Consider the following 22,557-nt stretch of genomic DNA (forward strand, 5'->3'; position numbering starts at 1 on the left):
ACACTTATCAAGAGAACATCCCTGGTCATCCCTACTGCCTCTGATCTGGCGGACTCACTAAACACAAATGCAAAAAGTACATTTTTGCAATTCCATTTACGTTTGATACTTAAGTATATTTAAAACCAAATACTTTCAGACTGTTCAGTAAAATACTGGGTGACTTTCACTTTTACTTAAGTCATTTTCTATTAAGGTATCTTTACTTTTACTCAAGTATGAAAATGGAGTACTTTTTCCACCACTGTTCCAAACAGGAAATGTTATTGACTGGATATGGACTTTAAATAAGTTTACTGTGTACATTAGGATCCCAATACCACAAACACAGGCAAGAGGCAGATAGTCAGTTTAACTGTTATTTTAATGTTTATTTAATATTTTTTTCATTCGTTTTAAAAAGGGCGTTACAATTGATTAAAAACAACAAAACACAGACAGGCCCGGGCACACTCACACCACATACACGCTAGAGTCCATGGTTGAAAATGCATTTGCCATCCCGACAGTGTCATCATGGTTCCGGCTGGGTAGATGTCTGCTGTTCAGCTCTTCATCCCGAGCAGGGTCGTTCCGTTTGTCTTTTCAAGAGCAGGGTCACATTCATCTGGTTCCCCTTAACCCAGACGCGGCGGTCGTGGTAGTTGTAGTGGTGGTGGCTGAGCATGGCTGTGGCACCAGTCCTCTCCTGTTGCTGGCTTCAATCTCCTGAACATTGTCTGAGAGCTGCCTTTGTGCAGGAACAGCTCATTAGCCCCAATGCTCCACCGGTGTGGGGAGCGTGCCTCAGGTCCCTGATTATCTCATTTACACAACGAAACAAATCAACGAAACAAAACCTCAAAAGGAGGTTAACCAATTCATTATAAAGGGAGAAATAAACCAAAACACAGCACATGATAGGGATAAATAAATATTTAAAGCACTTCTAAGTAAATAAAGCAAACATGAGGAAATAAGGAAGAAATGACTAATTATAATCATAGGCAGATGTAACATACAAACACCGAATGAAGTTTACCACTGCGGCCATGCATGACCACGCCTTGCATTAATGATTAGTAGTTCATTGTAGCTCTATTGATTGTTATAAAGCATTAGCAGTATTTTTTTTCTTCATTTTAAAGGATGAGTATCTCCAGTTGAGCTATTGGAGGAGGAACCTAATGTCCAGGAAAGAGAACAATGCAGAGAAAACAACTAGCTCTCACAGTCTCACGTCAGCATTAGACGTTCATCCATGTTTCTCAAAAACACATTTCGAAGTTGTTGCAAATGTCACATTTCTAAGTGTTTAAGGTTAACTTAAGGCATTAACTCCACATTTTTAAGGTTAGGGTTAAGTTTAGGCATTAACTCCGAAATCTTAAGGTTAGGCATTAACTTACTTGGAGGTAACAGCGCTCGCTGTTGTCCCTACAGGCCGTTTTCCACGTCATCTCCTGACATCTTCAGACATGGATGGACGTCGAATACTGACTTGTATCACGCGTGACCTGGCTGGAGAAAAACACAAAGTGACTGATGGTGACTGGAAATGGTTGCCTTCACAGCAAACAGAGTGAGAGGATAGAGTGAAACTCAACCTTGGTCCAGCGATGCCAACCTTAGATGATCTATTGAAAAGGACAATAGAGAGCATGTTGACAGTCGCTTTCTTCCCGCTCACTCTCTGCCTCTGATTGACACACACACTCACCCATGTTTTCTGCACAAAATATCAATCAAAGCTTAACTCATACAACAGAGTGAACTGTGGAGAGGGGAAACTCAGTAAGTGTCTCAGACCTCATTTTACCCCGGCCACTGGCAAGTGGGAGAAGAGTAGGAAGGGTGGATCAGTGATTGAACCCCATTCTCGGATGGGGAGCAGCATATGTGAATGTCCAGGAGTGTTACCACTAGACCGCAGGCTCTGTACCTGTCCCAATTATTTTGTGTGTGGACTCACTCTGAAATTTGTGATTTTCTTTCTTGCTAAATGTTAATCAAACAACTTAAGGAGTAAAAGGAAAGAACAGATAGTGAAAAACAAAATTGAAATCCAAAATCATGCAGTGAGTTAACTCCAAACACCTGCGCCTGTTTAGCCTTGTTAGCTTGAGATGCACCCGCTCTCTCTCTCTCTCGTTCTCTTCCCATCTCTCGTTCTCTATCTCTCTCCCCATCTCTCTTTCTTTCTCTCTCCCCATCTCTCTCCCCATCTCTCTCTCTCTCTCGTTCTCTCTCTCTCTCGTTCTCTCGCTCTCTCCCCATCTCTCTCTCTCTCTCTCTCGTTCTCTCTCTCTCCCCATCTCTCTCTCTCTCGCTCTCCCCATCTCTCTCTCTCTCTCGTTCTCTCTCTCTCTCTCGTTCTCTCTCTCTCTCTCTCGTTCTCCTCATCTCTCTCTCTCTCTCTCGTTCTCTCTCTCGTTCTCCCCATCTCTCTCTCTCTCTCGCTCTCTCTCGTTCTCGTTCTCTCTCGTTCTCCCCATCTCTCTCTCTCTCTCTCTCTCTCTCTCTCTCTCTCTCTCTCTCTCTCTCTCTCTCTCTCTCTCTGACACAAACACATTGTTACCTGTGGAGACAGTGAGTCAGATAAATTAGAATCTTGCTTGACAGTGTACTTGGTTGGGACAAATACTCTGGGCAGAAGTTTTCATCCATCATTAGAGATCATCAGAGATTCCTCCTACAGAAGTGTGTCAGTCGTGGAGCTTTGGGCTCGGGGGCAGGGTGGGTGGGGGAGGGAGGCTCAGGGCAGGGTGGGTGGGTGGGGAGATGAGGAATGAGACGCAGAACATAGCTGCAACCACGGTGCAAGGTGAATCACAACGGAATTTTCTAAAGTGGTTTCCTTCCTTTACAATTCTCTTGTTTCTGTTCTTCAATGATCAGAAAAGACTGGATGTATACCTGCTTAAAACTATTTATGGTAGCACTTTACATTAAGTTGCCCCTATTACTATGTAACTACACAGTAATAGCTGTAGTAACATAGTAGTTACATAGGTATTACTATTTAAATACATGGTAATATGGTTGTAGCGGTCACTGGTGTAGCAGAAACCCCCGCAGTCCAAATGACACTGGTAGCGGTAGAAGTTATTACACAATTGGAACTGTGTAATTACACATCCACTTGTAGCTCAGTTGGTAGAGCATGGCGCTTGCAACGCCAGGGTTGTGGGTTCGATTCCCACGGGGGGCCAGTATGAAAAAAACAATAAAACATGTATGCACTCACTAACTGTAACTCGCTCTGGATAAGAGCGTCTGCTAAATGACTAAAATGTAAAATGTTGAAGGTTATTCCAAATGTGTAATTACTGATGCTATTACACATTTTCTTTTTCCACTATGTAACTAATGTTTTGTAATTACACATTTGAAAGTCACATGAATTACCATGTTAATAACTCAAACTAAAATCGGACATTGTTACGTGTAACTACAACAAGGTGCAATTACCATCGAATCTACATGTAATACCAGGGTTGAGAAATAGGCTAGGACCTGGTAACAACAACTATAACAAGGCACACCCTGTCATTAACTACCGGTCATTTTCAAGTAGTTTATTTCTATGTTATGACCTGGCTCAAAGGCTACACCGAATCAAGTGTAATGTCAGAATAATGTAGTTAAATAGGATGTACTTGTAATGATCATGTACCTTTCCAGGAGAGAGCAACTTAATGTAAAGTGAAATCCAGTAGGGTATAACCTTTATAATTATTGTTATTACAATGTAACAACGTTTGCAGACAATAGGCTAACCAGGAGACATTGGGAGACAGTATTTACAATGTAACAATCTTTAAAAACCAAATCTGTAATTACAATGTTGTTACAATGAATATACATATATTTGCAGTGTACTTTCCCAGGAAAAAGCAACTTAATGTAAAGTGAAGTGACATTTTAAATGACTTTGTAGTTACAATGTAACAACCTTTGCAGACAATAGGCTAACCAGGATAAATAAGGAGACAGGAGAACATTCTTCAGTTTGACTTTTCTTTAATTATAATTACAAAGATTCATATGCAAACCATTCAAATTCAATTCCCCATTTCAGACTCAAAGCAATAACTAGCTATTTGAGTTAGTAAAACGTACTAACACAGGGTGGTATAGCTAGCTAAATAGCATTTCCCCAGAATTCACTAATGTATCTAGCTAGCTACTGGCACAATGTCATTTATTTCAAAATGTTTGGGACTTACGACAAATTAAGAGACAGAAATAGCAGGTAGCTTCCATTTTGGCTGCAGAAGAGGCTGTATCGCATTAGTGGATACTCACACTGCTCAGAAGTTACTTTTCGTAGCAAGTACGCAATTAACGTGGCAGGTTAGGAGAATTAGGTTACGGTTAGGAAACGGGTTAGGGTTAGCTAAAATTGTAGAATTGTCCCAGACCCGACTCGAACATACTGTTTCCAGCTACACCTACGCCTGCCTTGAAATTAGTATTGGTTTCCACTAATGCGATGCTGCGCCATTGTGCTGCGCCAGAGAGGAAGAGGCGAAGAGGTTTTACTCTGCCCAAAATCTTTCCACGAAAATATGCCAATGAAGTGAGGAATTTTTGTACAGAGGTCAATGAGTGTCGAATTTGGTCAACAAAACATTGAATTGCTGATTTGCTACTTGGGTCTTATTTGATTGAATAGAAGTTTTGCAATGGTTAGGTTGTTAAGAATGCACGTCGAATTTTGGCAACTTTGATAAAAACTATTTTATATCGTAGTTGTGCCTGTTTTCATAGAGATAGATCGAGGACTCATCATGGATATGAACCGTTTTAGCATGGACGTTGCCATTGAGGGCTTAAATCCTTTTTAAAGTAGTCAATTGGGTGGGAATTCCTATGAGTGAAGGAAGGATCACGATTCTTATTATACTCGTGAGCAAACATTCCATAACTGTAGGTGGCAGTAAATCGCCATCCTTGGCTTTATACCTGTTCAAACAACACACTTTAGATGGCAGTATGCACTGTTTCAGTTTGTTTGCCAACTCATAGAAGTTGTAGAAAAATAAAATGTACTACTTCAAAATGGAGATGGCCTCAATGGCGCTGCCCGTGCCCTCACAAATGCCATAATGGGACATTTAAAGATGATATCTCTATCATTCTCTATGTTTACCACATATGACTGGGAAACATCTATTTGAACAGCACATCAACTGGTAATTTATATTGGGAAACTCATCTATCATCCTCGAGTTTCAAGTGGGAGGTGGGAATTTACCAGTTTTTAAGTCGTAAATACCAGTTGGATGCATTCACATGCTTGGAACTTGTTGAGGAACGCCTGATTGGCTAATGGCCAACAAGCTTTGTCAACCATAAACTGAAAGAACAGCTATTAGTCTTGTAAACAAATTGTAGTGTTCAAGAACCATATTAATAGATTTTTTAAAATAATGTTTTGTAGTTGCATCATAGAGATAGATAGAGGACTAATCTTTATATCTGTGCCATTATAGCGTCTGTGACAGCATGGGCAGTGCCATTGAGTCTACAACCCATAGGAAAGCCCACCCAGTTGACTACTTTGACTACTTTAAAATGGCGGAAGCATGGTGGAAGCTCTCAATGGCGCTGCCCATGCTAAAACAGCCTTTTGGCCACTAGAGGCCTCTATCATTGTCTATGAGTTGCAATTAACTGCCGAAAATGCTGTTATCGAAGTAATTTCCTTAGTAGGTGACTTCAGAGGTCACCATGTGGGAGAAGTCGGAGCTCAAGGATGATAGACGAGTTTCCTACTAGTAATTACCAGTTGGAGGGCCGTTCAAATAGATTTTTCCAAGTTCTTTGTGGTAAACATAGAGAATTATAGAGATATCATCTTAATATACTGTGTGTCACATTATGGTGTCTGTGTGCGCATGGGCAGCGTCATTGAGGCCATCTCCATTTCAAAGTAGTACATTTTATTTTTCTACTACTTCTATGGCTTGGCAAACAAACTGAAAGGGTGCATTGAACAGATATAAAGCCAAGGTTGGCAATTTACTGCCACCTACAGTCATGGAATGTTTGCTCACAAGTATAATTAATTGGCTGATCCCTTCTGATGACCCGGATGGAACCATGTGATCCTTCCTTCACCCATAGGAAGGCCCACCCAGTTGACTACTTTAAAATGGTGGAAGCCTTCAATGGCACTGTCCATGCCAAAACCGTTTTATCCATCTAGAGTCCTCTATCTAACTCTATGGTGGTAAATTTCTATTCCCACTCGGTTACGAAAGCAGCATAATAGACAGTGGGCGCGTTTGAGTGGTAAGGCTAAAGCAACTGACTAGACGAAAGTCTAGGAGTGAAGTCAGGGGAGGTGCATCTGCAACTGCCAAAAGTCAGGCTCTAATGTGGTTTTCCAACAGCAAGGCTCAGATCAACATGGCATTGTTGCCATTGTTTATGAACGTCTATATTTATAATGTCGAAATAAACATGTCTCCAACCCCCATATCACACACTCAATCATGTGTGTACATTGTATAATCAATTAGTGTGAGAGAGCCTTAAATATAACATTAATTTGTGGCAAAGTTGGTTCCTGTTTCAGTCATCTCTTTGGTCGCGTTTGTGTGGGTTAAAAAAAACATGCTAATGATTTGTTGACAATAGAGCATCCCACAATGCAGGCGATGGCTGCATTTTGAGGTTGATGAAGAGCAACTGCAGAAACTTGTAGTCGACTGCAGTCAAAACTTCATGACCTTTGATCACTTGATTTTCGTAAAGTTCACGCAGTCGACATGTAGGCACAAGTCAAACAATTTTTATCCCCATAATGCAACACACCTTGAAAGGCGGTGACCAACGATGCTCACCAACTTGACAAAAGTGATACGCTTGAATGCACCCAATCTTTGGCTGCACAGTGTGAGAGGTGTCAATTCCTGGTGACAGCCCAGCGTTCTTCTGGCTTCTGATTTGTCATCTTTTGAATGTGCAAATGTCAGTCACTAAATAGTGAACAAAAAGGTTAACTAAATGTTTCAGTTTTATTTATGTTTCATTTTTTGTAGAAGTGAGAGTTCACCAGGAAGTGATGTCCAACCCATTATCAACCTGAAAATGTCATCCGTTGCAAAAAGGTAAAATGTCACAGCAGCTGATGTTTTTCTCAATACATTGCAGTCAATGGGAAAAGATAAGTATCACAGGGTTGACGTTTTTCTCAATACATTGCAGTCAATGGGAAAAGATGAGTCACGTTTTTCTCAATACATTGCAGTCAATGGGAAAAGATCAGTGTCACAGGGTTGAAGTTTATGTCAATGCATTCCATTCAATAGGATAAGATGAGTGTCACAGGGTTGACGTTTATTTCAATACATTGCAGTCAATATGAAAAGATGATTGTCACAGGGTTGATGCTTATGTCAACAAATTGCAGTCAATGGGAAAAGATGTGTGTCACTGTCACAGTGAACATACTTTATTTATTTCACCACACGAAACAAAACAACAAAACGATAACGTGACGTCCTTGGTTACAAACACTAACCATACACGGAACAAGATCCCACAATACACTACTGCCAAACGGCTGCCTAAGTATGGTTCCCAATCAGAGACAACAAGCAACAATTGATTCACGTTGCCTCTGATTGAGAACCACCCCGGCCAACATAGCTACACATGAACTAGAACTTAAACACAGAACACAAACACATAGAAACTACACACCCTGGCTCAACATAACAGAGTCCCAGAGCCGGGGCGTGACAGTACCCCCCCCCCCAAAGGCGCGGACTGCGACCGCGCCAAACATAAACCGAACAGGGGAGGGCCGGGTGGGCATTCCTCCTCGGAGGCGGATCCGGCTCTGGGCGTGACCACCACCCTCTAATAACCCCCCCGTAGTGCCCCTGGTCTGGTCTGGCCCCGCTGGCTGGAGCTGGACTGGACATCGGTGGAGCGGATTGCTTACGCTCCGGTGTGGAGCAGCTGACCAGTACCTGACCAGGCACCGGTGAAACGGGCACGGGCTGTGCCGGACTGACGACGCGCACCACAGGCTTGGTGCGGGGAGCAGGAATGGGCCGGACCGGGCTGACGACGCGCACCATTGGCTTGGTGCGGGGAGCAGGGACGGGCCGAACCAGGCTGACGAAGCGCACCACTGGCTTGGTGCGGGGAGCAGGAACAGGCCGGACCGGGCTGGCGACGCACACCGTAGGCTTGGTGCGAGGGGCAGGAACAGGCCGGGCCGGGCTGGCGACGCGCATCATAGGCTTGGTGCGGGGAGCAGGAACAGGCCGGGCCGGGCTGGCGACGTGCACCATTGGCTTGGTGCGGGGAGCAGGAACAGGCCGGGCCGGGCTGGCGACGCTTACCGTAGGCTTGGTGCGAGGGGCAGGAACAGGCCGGGCTGGGCTGGCGACGCGCACCGTAGGCTTGGTGCGAGGGGCAGGAACAGGCCGGGCCGGGCTGGCGACGCGCACCATAGGCTTGGTGCGGGGAGCAGGAACAGGCCGGGCCGGGCTGGCGACGTGCACCATTGGCTTGGTGCGGGGAGCAGGAACAGGCCGGGCCGGGCTGGCGACGCTTACCGTAGGCTTGGTGCGAGGGGCAGGAACAGGCCGGGCCGGGCCGGGCTGGCGACGCGCACCGTAGGCTTGGTGCGAGGGACAGGAACAGGCCGGACCGTACTGGGAACACACACCACTGGCCTTACACGGGGATCAGGAACGGGCCGGACCGGACTGGCAACACACCTCAGTACCTCTCGCTGTGCCTCTACATCTTCCTTCCCTCTTCTCACCAATGGCTCCCGTAACCCGGTGGCCTTCTCTCCTCGTCCACGAACTCGCCCCTTATCTGCCTCCAGCAGCCCCGTCGTCCATGCCATGTGCCCCCCCCTAAAAATGTATTGGGGGTGCCTCTCGCCGGTCCGACGACGGCCTGGTTGGCGCCGCTGCTCCTCTCTCCGGCGCGCCTCCACCGTCTCCTCCCACGGACAGCGATCCATCCCGGCCTGGATTTCCTCCCAAGTCCAGGACCCCTGCCCGTCCAATATCTGCTCCCACGTCCAGGCTGTCTCCTCCTGGGCACGCTGCTTGGTCCTGTATTGGTGGGATCTTCTGTCACGATCGCTGAAGGAAGTGGACCAATGCGCAGCGCGATAAGTGAACATACTTTATTTATTTCACCACACAAAACAAAACAACAAAACGATAACGTGACATCCTTGGTTACAAACACTAACCATACACGGAACAAGATCCCACAATACACTACTGCCAAACGGCTGCCTAAGTATGGTTCCCAATCAGAGACAACAAGCAACAGCTGATTCACGTTGCCTCTGATTGAGAACCACCCCGGCCAACATAGCTACACATGAACTAGAACTTAAACACAGAACACAAACACATAGAAACTACACACCCTGGCTCAACATAATAGAGTCCCAGAGCCAGGGCGTGACAGTCACAGGGTTGACGTTTATTTCAATACATTGCAGTCAATATGAAAAGATGATTGTCACAGGGTTGATCCTTATGTCAACAAATTGCAGTCAATGGGAAAAGATGTGTGTCACAGGGTTGATGCCTAAGTGAATACATTGCCTTCAATGGGGGAAGATTAATGGTCGATGGTCACCAACTTGACAAAAGTGTTACGCTTGAATGCACCCAATCTTTGGCTGCACAGTGTGAGAGGTGTCAATTCCTGGTGACAGCCCAGCGTTCTTCTGGCTTCTGATTTGTCATCTTTTGAATGTGCAAATGTCAGTCACTAAATAGTGAACAAAAAGGTTAACTTTATGTTTCATTTTTTGTAGAAGTGAGAGTTCACCAGGAAGTGATGTCCAACCCATTATCAACCTGAAAACGTCATCCGTTGCAAAAAGGTAAAATGTCACAGCAGCTGATGTTTTTCTCAATACATTGCAGTCAATGGAAAAATTAAGTATCACAGGGTTTATGTTTTTCTCAGTACATTGCAGTCAATGGGAAAAGATAAGTATCACAGGGTTGACGTTTTTCTCAATACATTGCAGTCAATGGGAAAAGATGAGTCACGTTTTTCTCAATACATTGCAGTCAATGGGAAAAGATCAGTGTCACAGGGTTGAAGTTTATGTCAATGCATTCCATTCAATAGGATAAGATGAGTGTCACAGGGTTGACGTTTATTTCAATACATTGCAGTCAATATGAAAAGATGATTGTCACAGGGTTGATGCTTATGTCAACAAATTGCAGTCAATGGGAAAAGATGTGTGTCACAGGGTTAACGTTTATTTCAATACATTGCAGTCAATGGGAAAAGATGATTGTCACAGGGTTGATCCTTATGTCAACAAATTGCAGTCAATGGGAAAAGATGTGTGTCACTGGGTTGATGCCTAAGTGAATACATTGCCTTCAATGGGGGAAGATTAATGGGGGAAGATTAACATCACAATATGGACAGACATGACACCTCTCTCTCTCTCTCTCTCTCTCTCTCTCTCTCTCTCTCTCTCTCTCTCTCTCTCTCTCTCTCTCTCTCTCTCTCTCTCTCTCTCTCTCTCTCTCTCTCTCTCTCTCTCTCTCTCTCTCTCTCTCTCTCTCTCTCTCTCTCTCTCTCTCACTTCCCTGCTTCACCCTCTCGGTCTCCCCCTTCCCTCTCTCTCACTCCTCTTCCCCTCCATTCTATCTCCCTCCTTCTTCCCCATTCCTCTATACTATGTCTCTCCCTCCTCCCTCTCATTCCTCTCTCTATCCCCCACTGCCAACTCTCTCTCCACTTTCCCACCTTCACAGACAGGATATTGGCACATAAGTCAATACATTGCATTCAAGGCAAAAACTGTTTATGATAGAGCTGTAAAGGGTAAATTGGTGAAAGACAGAAAGGCAAGCAGGCAGATGGACAGACAGGCAGGCAGGCAGGCAGACAGACAAACTCTAAACCTAACCCTAACCCTAGGTTCATGTCTACATCCCGGCTTAACCCCAACCCTAACTCTAGCCATAACCATAACCCTCCACATACAGTGGGGAAAAAAAGTATTTAGTCAGCCACCAATTGTGCAAGTTCTCCCACTTAAAAAGATGAGAGAGGCCTGTAATTTTCATCATAGGTACACGTCAACTATGACAGACAAATTGAGGGAAAAAAATCCAGAAAATCACATTGTAGGATTTTTTATGAATTTATTTGCAAATGATGGTGGAAAATAAGTATTTGGTCACCTACAAACAAGCAAGATTTCTGGCTCTCACAGACCTGTAACTTCTTCTTTAAGAGGCTCCTCTGTCCTCCACTCGTTACCTGTATTAATGGCACCTGTTTGAACTTGTTATCAGTATAAAAGACACCTGTCCACAACCTCAAACAGTCACACTCCAAACTCCACTATGGCCAAGACCAAAGAGCTGTCAAAGGACACCAGAAACAAAATTGTAGACCTGCACCAGGCTGGGAAGACTGAATCTGCAATAGGTAAGCAGCTTGGTTTGAATAAATCAACTGTGGGAGCAATTATTAGGAAATGGAAGACATACAAGACCACTGATAATCTCCCTCGATCTGGGGCTCCACGCAAGATCTCACCCCGTGGGGTCAAAATGATCACAAGAACGGTGAGCAAAAATCCCAGAACCACACGGGGGGACCTAGTGAATGACCTGCAGAGAGCTGGGACCAAAGTAACAAAGCCTACCATCAGTAACACACTACGCCGCCAGGGACTCAAATCATGCAGTGCAAGATGTGTCCCCCTGCTTAAGCCAGTACATGTCCAGGCCCGTCTGAAGTTTGCTAGAGTGCATTTGGATGATCCAGAAGAGGATTGGGAGAATGTCATATGGTCAGATGGAACCAAAATATAACTTTTTGGTAAAAACTCAACTCGTCGTGTTTGGAGGACAAAGAATGCTGAGTTGCATCCAAAGAACACCATACCTACTGTGAAGCATGGGGGTGGAAACATCATGCTTTGGGGCTTTTTTTCTGCAAAGGGACCAGGACGACTGATCCGTGTAAAGGAAAGAATGAATGGGGCCATGTATCATGAGATTTTGAGTGAAAACCTCCTTCCATCAGCAAGGGCATTGAAGATGAAACGTGGCTGGGTCTTTCAGCATGACAATGATCCCAAACACACCACCCGGGCAACGAAGGAGTGGCTTCGTAATAAGCATTTCAAGGTCCTGGAGTGGCCTAGCCAGTCTCCACATCTCAACCCCATAGAAAATCTTTGGAGGGAGTTGAAAGTCCGTGTTGCCCAGCGACAGCCCCAAAACATCACTGCTCTAGAGGAGATCTGCATGGAGGAATGGGCCAAAATACCAGCAACAGTGTGTGAAAACCTTGTGAAGACTTACAGAAAACGTTTGACCTGTGTCATTGCCAACAAAGGGTATATAGCAAAGTATTGAGAAACGTTTGTTATTGACCAAATACTTATTTTCCCCCATAATTTGCAAATAAATTCATTAAAAATCCTACAATGTGATTTTCTGGATTTTTTTTCCTCATTTTGTCTGTCATAGTTGACGTGTACCTATGATGAAAATTACAGGCCTCTCTCATCTTTTTAAGTGGTAGAACTTGCACAATTGGTGGCTGACTAAATACTTTTTTCCCCCACTGTATATATATACAGTACCAATCAAAGGTTTGGACACACCTACTCATTCAAGGGTTTTTCTTTATTTTGACTATTTTCTACATTGTAGAATAATAGTGAAGACATCAAAACTATGAAATAACACATATGGAATCATGTAGTAAACAAAAAAGTGTTAAACAAATATTTTATATTTGAGATTCTTCAAAGTAGCCACCCTTTGCCTTGATGACAGCTTTGCACACTCTTGGCATTCTCTCAACCAGCTTCATGAGGTAGTCACCTGGAATGCATTTCAATTAACAGGTGTGCCTTCTTAAAAGTTAATTTGTGGAATTTCTTTCCTTCTTAATGCATTTGAGTCAATCTGTTGTGTTCTGACAAGATAGTGGTGGTATACAGAAGATAGCCCTATTTGGTAAAAGACCAAGTCCATATTATGGCACGAACAGCTCAAATAAGCAAAGCGAAACGACAGTCCATCATTACCGTAAGACATGCAGGTCAGTCATCCAGAAAATTGAAAGTTTCTTCAAATGCAGTCGCAAAAACCATCAAGCGCTATGATGAAACTGGCTCTCATGAGGACCGCCACAGGAAAGGAAGACCCAGAGTTACCTCTGCTGCAGAGGATAAGTTCATTAGAGTTAACTGCACCTCAGATTGCAGCCCAAATAAATGCTTCACAGAGTTCAAGTAACAGACACATCTCAACATCAACTGTTCAGAGGGGATGGTTTGAGATGGTTTGGGATGAGTCAGACGGCAGAGTGAAGGAAAAGCAGCCAACAAGTGCTCAGCATATGTGGGAATTCCTTCAACACTGTTGGAAAAGCATTCCAGGTGAAGCTGGTTGAGAGAATGCCAAGAGTGTGCAATGCTGTCATCAAGGCGAAGAGTGGCTATTTGAAGAATCTCAAATATAAAATATATGTTTTCATTTGTTTAACACTTTTTTGGTTACTACACGATTCCATATGTGTTATTTCATAGTTTTGATGTCTTCACTATTATTCTACAATGTAGAAAATAGTAAAAATAAAGAAAAACCCTTGAATGAGTAGGTGTGTCCAAACCTTTGACAGGTACTGTATATATACACTGCTCAAAAAAATTAAGGGAACACTTAAACAACACAATGTAACTCCAAGTCAATCACACTTCTGTGAAATCAAACTGTCCACTTAGGAAGCAACACTGATTGACAATAAATTGCACATGCTGTTGTGCAAATGGAATAGACAACAGGTGGAAATTATAGGCAATTAGCAAGATACCCCCAATAAAGGACTGGTTTTGCAGGTGGTGACCACAGACCACTTCTCAGTTCCTATGCTTCCTGGCTGATGTTTTGGTCACTTTTGAATGCTGGCGGTGCTTTCACTCTAGTGGTAGCATGATACAGAGTCTACAACCCACACAAGTGGCTCAGGTAGTGCAGCTCATCCAGGATGGCACATCAATGCGAGCTGTGGCAAGAAGGTTTGCTGTGTCTGTCAGTGTAGTGTCCAGAGCATGGAGGCGCTACCAGGAGACAGGCCAGTACATCAGGAGACGTGGAGGAGGCCGTAGGAGGGCAACAACCCAGCAGCAGGACTGCTACCTCTGCCTTTGTGCAAGGACGAGCAGGAGGAGCACTGCCAGAGCCCTGCAAAATGACCTCCAGCAGGCCACAAATGTGCATGTGTCTGCTCAAACGATCAGAAACAGACTCCATGAGGGTGGTATGAGGGCCCGACGTCCACAGGTGGGGGTTGTGCTTACAGCCCAACACCGTGCAGAACGTTTGGCATTTGCCAGAGAACACCAAGATTGGCAAATTCGCCTCTGGCGCCCTGTGCTCTTCACAGATGAAAGCAGGTTCACACTGAGCACATGTGACAGACGTGACAGAGTCTGGAGACGCCGTGGAGAACGTTCTGCTGCCTACAACATCCTCCAGCATGACCGGTTTGGCGGTGGGTCAGTCATGGTGTGGGGTGGCATTTCTTTGGGGGGCCGCACAGCCCTCCATGTGCTCGCCAGAGGTAGCCTGACTGCCATTAGGTACTGAGATGAGATCCTCAGACCCCTTGTGAGACCATATGCTGGTGCGGTTGGCCCTGGGTTCCTCCTAATGATAGACAATGCTAGACCTCATGTGGCTGGAGTGTGTTAGCAGTTCCTGCAAGAGGAAGGCATTGATGCTATGGACTGGCCCGCCCGTTCCCCAGACCTGAATCCAATTGAGCACATCTGGGACATCATGTCTCACTCCATCCACCAACGCCACGTTGCATCACAGACTGTCCAGGAGTTGGCGGATGCTTTAGTCCAGGTCTGGGAGGAGATCCCTCAGGAGACCATCCGCCACCTCATCAGGAGCATGCCCAGGCGTTGTAGGGTCATACAGGCATGTGTTGGCCACACACACTACTGAGCCTCATTTTGACTTGTTTTATGGACATTACAACAAAGTTGGATCAGCCTGTAGTGTGGTTTTCCACTTTAATTTTGAGGGTGACTCCAAATCCAGACCTCCATGGGTTGATAAATTTGATTTCCATTGATAATTTTTGTGTGATTTTGTTGTCAGCACATTCAACTATGTAAAGAAAAAAGTATTTAATAAGATTATTTCATTCATTCAGATCTAGGATGTGTTATTTTAGTGTTCCCTTTATTTTTTTGAATAGTGTATATCCCAATGCCCCAGTGCAATGATTGGGGACATTGCCCTGTGTAAGGTGCCATCTTTCGGATGGGACGTTAAACGGGTGTCCTGACTCTCTGTCAGGACATCCCATGGCACTTATCGTAAGAGTAAGGATGTTAACCCCAGTGTCCTGGCTAAATGCCCAATCTGGACCTCACACCATCATGGCCACCTAATCATCCCCAGCTTCCAATTGGCTTATTCATCCCCCTCCTCTCCCCTGTAACTATCCCCCAGGTCTTGTTGTAAATAAGAATGTGTACTCAGTCAACATACCTAGTAAAATAGAGTTCAATAAAATAAATAAATACAAATATTTTCCCATTGACTGCAATGTATTGAGAAAAACTTCAGCTACTGTGACATTTTACCTTTTCACAAAGACATGCCAGGATGACATTATCCTATGATGTCATGTTGTGATGTCACACTGACTTCTCACCTCTCACACTCTCCTCTAGTGATGGGAAACCAAGGCTTTCTGAAGCCTTTGGGGCTTTCACCAAATTGTGCAGGGAAAAATTTTTCATTACTCTGAGCTTTAAACACAATGCACATTAGTGACATCTGCTGGTCAACAATAAAAAACATCATTTGATGTTCTTGTACGTTTTTTCCACAATATATACTGAACAAAAAAAAAACACAAAATGCAACAATTTCTACGATTGTCACATTTTACAGTTCATTTAAGGAAATCAGTCAATTGAAATAAATAAATTAGGCCCTAATCTATCGATTTCACATGACTTGGCAGGGGCACAGTCATGGGTGGGCCTGGGAGGGCATAGGCCCACACACTGGGGAGCCAGGCCAAGCCAATCAGAATCATTTGATCCCGTAGGTGAAGAAGACGGATTTGGAAGCCCTGGGCTGGCGTGGTTACACATGATCTGGACGTACTGCCAAATTCTCTAAAATGACATTGAAGGCAGCTTATGGTAAAGGAATTAACATTAAATTATCTGGCAACAGCTCTGGTGGACATTCCTGCAGTCAGCATGCCAATTGCATGCTCCCTCAAAACTTGAGACATCTGTGTTGTGTGATAAAACTGCACATTTTAGAGTGGCCCTTTATTTAGATTTTAGATTTTAGTCATTTAGCAGACACTCTTATCCAGAGCGACTTACAGTTAGTGAGTGCATACATTTTTTTGTCCCCAGCACAAGGTGCACCTGTGTAATGACCATGGTGTTTAATCAGCTTCTTGATATAACACACCTGTCAGGTGGATGGATTATCTTGGCATAGTTGAAATGCTCACTAAGAGGGATGTAAACAAATTTCTGCACAAAATTTGAGAGAAATAAGCTTTTTGTGCGTATGGATCTTTTACTTCAGCTCATAAAACATGGGACCAAAACTTTACATGTTAGGTTTATATTTTTGTTCAGTATATATCAAATCTCTGTTGCACAGCGATTAGTTGTGGGCATTAATAGTCTACAATCAGCTACCATTACAGGTTCGCACCTTACATCAAGCTTCCCTTTTTTGCTGTGAATACCTTTTTTTGCTGTCAACAATTGTGAATCTATAGCATTATTTATGTTGCTTAAGACAGAAGATTATACTATACTAAATAAAACAAATTGTTTCACATAAAACGATTTTCAAAATAATATGCCTTTGCCAAGATTCGACCCCATTCCGTCATCTCTGAGTGTTCTATGGTCCACAACTCTACTTGCTGAGCTACCGTTCAGGTAGTAACAGGAAAAAATCCTAACTATATTGTAAGTATGGTGTCCGGTAGAGGTCAGTGTTTGAAAGCTACTTGGAATCATAGAAAGCACCAGAATCTTGACGAAAGCAGTGGAATCTCACATTTTGCGACACCACTGAGCTGCAGTGATGTCGCATGGATGCCAAGGGAAGCCAGGCGTTTCCCAAACATTGTACTAAAATAAAATAATTTATCTCTTGTCTCTCTGTGTTTACTCATTTTCCTTCAATTCGCAAGAGGCTGAATGTATTTCATTGGAGAAAGCAGTTAGATAGTTTGTAAATCAATTTTAAAAAGTCTGTCACATTTAGCTTGTCAAACAAAAAAATCGATCACCAACTTACGTGTAGAGTTTAGACTGCTTCACATGTTTGGTGCAGTTGAAAGCTGAACACAACGGCATCTTTAGGTTCTTGCGACATCTTTTCTTCTTGCTTCTATTATTCTGGTGCAAAGAATTCCCTCCGCTCCTTGACCGACATTACACACGAGCAGGTCCCGGTCGAGAGTGAGTGAGTTTTCCGTTCACCATGTGCATGTGACATACAGTGCCTTCGGAAAGTATTCAGACTCCTTAACTTTTTCCACATTTTGTTACGTTACAGCCTTATTCTAAAATTGATTAAATAAATGTTTTTCCTCATCAATCTGCACACAGTACCCCATAATGAAAAAGCTAAAACAGGTTTTTAGAAGTTTTTCTGCAACTTCATTGGAGTCCACCTGTGGTAAATTGTATTGATTGGACATGATTTTAAAAGGCACACACCTATCTATATAAGGTCCCACAGGTGACAGTGCATGTCAGAGCAGAAACCAAGCCATGAGTTCAAGGGAATTGTCCGTAGAGCTCCGAGACAGGATTGTGTTGAGGCACAGATCTGGGGAAGGGTACCAAAAAATGTCTGCAGCATTGAAGGTCCACAAGAACACAGTTGCCTCCATCATTCTTAAATGGAAGAAATTTGGAACCACCAAGACTCTTCCTAGAGCTGGCCGCCTGGCCAAACTGAGCAATCGGGGGAGAAGGGCCTTGGTCAGGGAGGTGACCAAGAACCCGATGGTCACTCTGACAGAGCTCCAGAGTTCCTCTGTAGAGATGGGAGAACCTTCCAGAAGGACAACCATCTCTGCAGCGCTCAACCAATCAGGCCTTTATGGTAGAGTGGCCAGACGGAAGCCACTCCTCAGTAAAAGACACATGACAGCCTTCTTGGAGTTTGCCAAAAGGCACCTAAAGGACTCTCATAGCATGAGAAAAAAGATTCTCTGGTCTGATGAAACCAAGATTAAACTCTTTTGCCTTAATGCCAAGTGTCACATCTGGAGGAAATCTGGCACCATCCCTACGGTGAAGCATGGTGGTGGCAGCAGCATGCTGTGGGGATGTTTTTCAGCGGCAGGGACTGGGAGACTAGTCAGGATCGAGGGAAAGATGAACGGAGCAAAGTACAGTGAGATCCTTGATGAAAACCTGGTCCAGAGCGCTCAGGACCTCAGACTGGGGCGAAGGTTCTCCTTCCAACAGGACAACGATCCTAAGCACACAGCCAAGACAATGCAGGAGTGGCTTCGGAACAAGTCTCTGAATGTCCTTGAGTGGCCCAGCCAGAGCCCGGACTTGAACCTGATCCAACATCTCTGCTTGAGAGGATCTGCAGAGAAGAATGGGAGAAACTCCCCAAATACATGTGTGTCACGCTTGTAGAGTCATACACATAAAGACTCGAGGCTGTAATCGCTGCCAAAGGTGCTTCAACAAAGTACTGAGTAAAGGGTCTGAATACTTATGTAAATGTGATATTTCAGTTTTTCACATTTGCAAAAACTTCTAAAAACCTGTGTTTGCTTTGTCATTATGTGGTATTGTGTGTAGATTGATGAAGAAAAAAACAATTTAATCAATTTTAGAATATGGCTAACATAACAAAATGTGGAGAAAGTCAAGGAGTCTGAATACTTTCCAAATGCACTGTAGTTAGCTGATCGTCTTTGTAGGGAGGGAGTGAGACGATCAAATGACAGCATTGCGAGCGAAGCACAATGTTGCCTCCAACTTTTCTTGCCTGACAGACCAACTACAGAGTTCGCCAATGTTAGTTGATTAGTTACGAAGCTGGGACAGTTTCCAAATTAATTGCATCGTTAGAAACAGGACAAAACAATTTGTTAGCTGGCTATCTAAACAAATATCACTGTAACTCAAATATCATATGAGCTCCACTGCGCGGGCATCTACCTTAACACGACAGCTAAACTGTCAAATAATAGGAAAACGAGGCAATGTATGGCCTATGAATATCTGTACCTAGCAAACAGGACAAACCATAACCTAAGCCCAACAGATAAACAATAATTACTCTACCCTTCATTTCGGTGGCTAGTTAGCTGGTTGTCTGTATAACGTTAGCTACAGTAGCTAGTAAAGTGACAGTCAGCTGAGGTTGACACTTCGCAAGCGCAGCCCAAATTTACCGCCAAACACAACTTTTCTTGCCTGACAGACTAGGTAGCTAGCTATAGCAAATAGCTTGGGCCATTTCCATATGAATTAAATCGGTAGAAAGAAGACAAAACAACCAACTAATTAGCTGACTATATAGAGCTAAACACTGCAACTAGTTCCATGAGACAGAGAGCAATCGTTCAAGCTCCCGCTCCAATGGTGATTTGCTGGCCTGTAATGTACCAACCAAGTGATCATGACAGGATTTGCTAATCTGAGAGCTATTCCCCAAGTTTCACAGCAACAAACATCAACATCACCAAACATACAGTATATCTGCTGTTTATTTATTTCACTCACCTCGACATCATCGCTTTCAAAGTGCAAGGACGTGTCTGAATCCGTATCACCAACCAGCATAGATACACAGCCTCTTCCAAAGTGAAAAGTGGTGGCCGCTTTGGCGCCGTCATTTTGAGTAATTAAGTGTTTTTTTTCTTTTAAAAGTCAAACCACAGCATACCCTGTTTCCGGTTTCTGGTTGATGACAACAGCCATGCAAATACAACAACAGGTTGTTAGCAAGTTAATTGTGCGATATTTACACTGATATTATTGTTAGAAAAACAAGGCCGTTCACGGCCACTTTAGTAACTTAAAGAAAGGCCGTTGACTGCACCCTCAGCACCCCTGCTTCCCGAGGCTATGCCTACTAGTTAGTATGTTTTACTAATAGTTATTGCTTTGAGTCTGAAATGAGGAATTGAATCTGAATGCTTTGAATATTAATCTTTGTCAAATCAATTAAAGAAAAGTCTAACTGAAAAAATGCCTCCTGTCTCCTTATTTCTCCTGGTTAGCCTGCAACGGTTGTTACATTGTAACTACAAAGTAATTAAAACTGTCACGTCACTTTACATTAAGTTGCTTGCATCTGGGTAAGTACATTGTAAATACATTTCTTCTGGTTAGCCTATTGTCTGCAAAGGTTGCTACATTGTAACTACATAGTAATTATAAAGGTTATACCCTACTGGGTTTCACTTTACATTAAGTTGCTCTCTCCTGGGTAGGTACAAGATAATTGCAAGTACATCCTATGTAAATACAATGTTCATATGTTACACTTGATTCGGTGTAGCCTTTGAGCCAGGTCATAACATAGAAATAAACTACTTGAAAATGACCGGTAGTTAATGACACGGTGTGCCTTGTTATAGTTGTTGTTACCAGGTCCTAGCCTATTTCTCAACCCTGGTATTACCTGTGGATTTGATGGTAGTGGCACCCGATAGTTACATATACTGTAATAATGTCACATTTTGGTTTGAGTTATTAACATGGTAATTCACAAGTGACTTTAAAACTTGTAATTACAAAACATTAGTTACCTACTGGAACAAGAAAATGTGTAATAACATCAGTAATTGCACATGTGGAGTAACCTTCATCAAGTGGATGTGTAATTACACATTCCTTTTTCCAACGGTGTAATAACTGATAGCGCTAAACCCCTATTACCATGTCATTGCATAATAATACCTATGTAACTACTATGTTGTTACTACTGTTATTACTGTGTAGTTACATAGTAATAGGGGCAACAATGTAAAATGTTACGCTTTTCCCTTAGGGACAGTGATGTGGAGGGGTCTGGATTTGGATGACAGCACAGGACAGAAACCTCACCTATCCATTAATCTCAGATCAGATCAGTAGTCACAAATTAAAGAGAGACATGGTAGGCGGTAGGAACATCAAATGCAATGTGCCTGAGCCCATAGCAGCTCATTACCATACATTTCCAGCATCATCCACATAAACATGTATTCACACCATTGATCAGTCATAAGGCAGGACAAGCAGAGGGAGGATACTCTAAATTGGCCTACCACTGTCCTCTAGTGGTCAACATGAATGACAAAAAATGTGATTCCAGATGTGATTACTGTAATCTACTGTAATAATCTACTGTAATCTGAAAGTACATTTTCACAAATATAATTAATACGGATATATAAATATATGTATAATTTATGCATAATAACAATCCTGACGAAGATTGAGTCTCAGAAAAGTCCTTGAATGGGCCGTGAACACTAGCTGCAGATTAACTTGTAGGAAAATCCTTTAGATGATCAAGAATGAAAACAGACACATTTTATTCGTTTTTTGTTTCTCAAGCCAATTTCTACTTCTCAATTTATTTGTGCATTGCACTTTATCACTTTATCATTATGTACATCCTGTGAGGGTAAACAGAACCCACAAAGAGAAACACAGAAACAATTTTAGTAGTAATACTTTTACAGCAGACAAGCAAACACATACAGTAGTTGTATCCAAATCGTATCACATCCTTATGCACGTACAACGGTTTCAACAACACACGTCCACTATATATATATAGAGGTTAGCGTTTTAACATTGCCTTAAGATTGCAGATAGACAGAGATTTCAGTCAGCGAGGGAGCGTATAGGGGTTATCACACACACACGCACAACCTCAGTGTACATACAGTACATAAAGTACATACATACTACACAACCACAGCTCCTGCCATTGGTATAGTCACCAGAGAAAGCATCAGAGCCTACAGCGGACAGTTCTGCCCTGGTCAGTGGTCAGTCAGTGCTCACGTTAGTCCACAACTCAGGTGAGGCCATTTCACGAAGGATGGAATCCAGGAAAGGGTTGACAATGTCAGTATGCAAGCAGAGACAAAATAAGGGAGTGGTTGTGTCAGATGAAATAGATGTGCAGTGTCTCTCTTGTTCTCGTTTAGCTAAATGGTCCACACAGATAGAGAGAACAACCCTAGCTGAAACGTTGATATGCCGTTTTTAGTATGTTAAGACACAGTTGTTCATGTCAGGTATTGTATGTTTTCATGAAATCCTTTCAGAGTGCTGATACAGGGGGGGATGGATGGCTCCATGTTAGGGTCTGGATAGTAGTCTAACAAACTCCAGTATCATGAGCATGTATTATGAAATGATGTGCCACCATATGCAGTAAGATAAAGTCCAAGTCCTTCCATTAGTAGTCCCAGGCAGTGCATGCAGAAAAGATATGCTTCAAACAAACGGAAACAAAAAGCCCTCGTACTAAA

Source organism: Coregonus lavaretus (genome assembly GCF_964263955.1).
Source record: "Coregonus lavaretus genome assembly, chromosome: 21".
NCBI classification, from domain to species: Eukaryota; Metazoa; Chordata; class Actinopteri; order Salmoniformes; family Salmonidae; genus Coregonus; species Coregonus lavaretus.